Raw genomic sequence first — 3,570 nt, 5'->3', positions numbered from 1 at the left:
GGTAACCAAATAGCTGTTCCCCACCTTCCTGGACACCGGGTGCCCTTGGCAAGAGCTAACTTGCAGACTGGCCCTGTAAAAGAAAACGCAGCTGCCAGGGGCCCCTTTGCACTTGCTCATGCAACTTCTCTTCTGCCTCTCCACCGGATTCTTAAATCTTATCATGCTTAAGCTTTGGTCCCTACTGTGAAGGGGCTCAATAGTTCCCTCTCTCCGGCTCAACTCTGCCCACGCAGGGCTCGTGCCGCTGCCTGAGCTCCTGTAAACTCCCTGCACAGAGCCACCTGAGCAGAAGTGCCTCGTGCCATTTCTGTACCCAGCGCCGCCAGGCTTAAAGCAACCCCATGTAGAAGAAGAGTTCTCTCTCCAGCACCTGTATATTGTACATCTACAGAGCATTTTTAATATGAAAAATTAGGCCTAATTTTCACACTTACAATAAGAAGTAATGCAGAAGTCATACCGGTGTTTTTTCCTCTCTGTATTCTCCAGACTTTCGTCTTCTCTCAAGTTCTGTCAGAGAAGTGAGCTAGAGATTAAAGCAGATTTTTGCTGCTGTTGCACGGTCTCCTAATTCTGCTCCCATTTACTGGCAGACACCTTGTGTCACCCGAGTGCTGACAGTGCCTATGAACCCCTGGAAGGGCTGCAGCGTAGGCATTGCACGGGAAAATTTTGGCAGATAATCTGGCAAATCTCGCTGCCGCTGCTGCCCCCCCACCTCCCCCCTCCTTGTGCCACCCTGCCCTCTGCAGAGGTGAGTGTAGCGGAGGGTACAGCCATGGAAGCGATAATGTCTAACCCACCATAACAACCACGCTCAAGGCTCATCTCTCAAAGCCCTCACTGACTTGTAGATTAGCTAATTTTTCCAGCTCTGCTAGCAGATATAATGAAAAATATTCCCTCTGTCTACAAATCTTTGACCTGGCCGTGTCCTGAGACATTGCAGCTACAGCAAAATATGCTGGAGACCTCGGTGTCTGGTTCTTTTCCAAGATAAAGAGCGCATTTCACCTCAGATACTTGAGAAACGTGAGTTTCTGATTTATTGGGGGCTTCACTCTGCGGTGCAAACACGCGGTGAGTAATTCCTCTGTGCCCCGAGTGCTGTGGGAGTCACAGGGAGAGGGGTTTTCGCCATAGTAACTGCTCACCGCAGGCTGACTCCCTCTCGCCAAAGCATCCCTGTGTACAAACCCCTCCTGCAACAGCTGGCGATGAAAGGCCCATGCAAATGAAACCACACATTGTATGGATATGCACTTTTCCTTCCATTCATACTGTCTTCCTCTAAAATTTGCAGGTAAAATGCTGTCAGACTGGTGCCATGGTGTTTTGTTTTGTTTTGGTTTTTTAATCTCTCGGTTAAATGAACGCATTTTCAGCTATTTGGTTAACGACCTAAATAGTCACAGGGTGAGGCTACCTTCTGCAATTTGCCAGGCACAAATTTGAATGGGAGTCTTAAACGACAGTTAAGCCCCCACCAGCGGCAGACTCGGAGCATCAGCTGCAGGGAGGGAGAGCAATACAGTCCAGCTGCACGATGACCGCTCACTGATTTCTGCTATACTCTGCTGGAGAGCATTTACAAGTATTTCAGGTGCTGGGGTTGCTCCTGCACTTTATCTTATCAAAGGAGAAACCAGATGAAAAATGCATATAGCCTCTGTTGTGTTTTTTTTTTTGTTTAAGTTTGTGTTACTGAACCATAAAGGAGTTGATCTATACTTACTACTTTAGCTGGAGGCTTTGTCTCTGAGTTATCTGTCTGGTCCCCAGAGGAGAATATGGAGTGTGGCCGGGCTGCTTTGTCTGAGGAAGATGGAAATCTTCATTATAGCCAACTTCACGGGTTCATCCATTGGTACCATTTCTTGTTTGGGTCTTCCATACATTCCAGTCCATACCTCTTTTACTCGATGCTCTCTTTCTTAATAAATTGAAATGATAGGGCATTAGTAGTGCCTGGGAGAGAAAGGCCAGCCTGGCAGGCTTACAAGTCACCTCTGGTGTGTACTGCTGGAGAAACTACTGCCTAGCAAAAAATTGTGAACGATCGCTTTCCTTTACAAAATCCTTTCCCAGACTCCGGTGCATCGCCCTGCCATTGCTAATTAAGTTCATTGTATTCCATTTTCTCTGTGTTGATGTGACAGGGTATTTGTTTTGCGTTAAATTCAGGTGAGACTTTGAGCTGACACACTGAAAATCAATGAGAAGCAGAAATCGTCAGGGGAAGCCAAAATGCTACAGAGGTGGTATGAGCCTGTTGGGCTTCCTGGTTTCAGTCCATGGACAGGGTCATATATTCTGGAGTCATGAACCTCACAAGGGAAATAATGACATATCCAGAGATTGAGACAAAGCTATGTATAGTTTTTCTTACCCCTATGGCTCGCTGAAGCACATAAATAAGTCAGGCATTTTGCATTACTGTTTTGTGGACTGTTTGGAAGTAGTTCATAAATTGTTGGAGAAGAAAGGTCAGGCTTTTAATGAATGCTTTGGAAAATCAGCATCTTTGGGATGGATTTGACACGCTTTGTTTACAGTGTGAGAGAGTTCAACATACAAATCCTCTGAAACGCCCAAGAAGCCTTCCAGCAAAACCAGTGGAGACAAGGCTAGACATCCCAAATATTTCTCCTTAAGTAAAAACAAACAACAACAAAAAAAGCAGGAAATTAAACCCCAGACCTTCCTTAGTCAGCACCGAAAACTATGAAGCAGGCTTCTTTTAAAGGTCTTTATAGCTCACCTCCAAGCTCTGGCGACAGATGCCTGGTGAGTTATCTCAATATAAACATCGTCAGAGCCAAATGCCACTCTGGTGTGAGACCTCAGCCGGGCATCCCAGGATCACACAAGGGACAAGGGTGGACAAAAAGGGACCCCTTTGAGCAGAGCCTCCTGCCTGGCAATGGCCTGCACGTGGGGAGATCAAAACAGTTTGGGGGGCATTTCCCCCCACAGCTTCCCCTTGTTTCCACCCCAGTGGCTTGGTGGCAGGGTGACCCCGCACTCCCCATCCTCTGGGCACTGACACAACTCAGCACAGCTTGGCAGGAGGAGGGCTCAATGGGGAGGAAAAGGGCTGTCAAAGGTGGGAGAGAGGCTTTGGCTCTAAGCAACTTCTCCAGCGGAAAAGAAAAAACCCGACGTTGCAATTAGCAATTTGGAGGGGAGACAGCAGCGCATTAAGTCCTGGGGTGAGGGGCTGACATCAGCCTGAGTGGGTGGAAAACCGAGACAGAGCGGGACAATGGTGCTGCTCTGCTTCCTTTTGAGTACATTGTCAAATAAAAAAAAAAAAAAAAAAGGAAAAAAAAAACTGAAATAATTACTGCTGGGGGAAAACAAAGAAAAAGAGGGGGGGGTGAAGAAAAAAAAATATCTTTGGAGGAACATATAGGAGATGCTTCAGAAAAATACCGAGTATGACCTTTCGGTTGGGTGTTTCCTTGCAAGCAAGGGAGACCACTCAGTCCCAAAGACGAGGGGCTGCTGCCACCTCCCGGCGCTCCCGCAGCTGCCGGGGAGCGGAGCGGAGCGGAGCGGAGCGGG

This window comes from Charadrius vociferus, unplaced genomic scaffold, assembly GCF_000708025.1.
Source record: "Charadrius vociferus isolate BGI_N301 unplaced genomic scaffold, ASM70802v2 scaffold298, whole genome shotgun sequence".
Taxonomy (NCBI): Eukaryota; Metazoa; Chordata; class Aves; order Charadriiformes; family Charadriidae; genus Charadrius; species Charadrius vociferus.
This window is presented reverse-complemented; position numbering follows the sequence as displayed.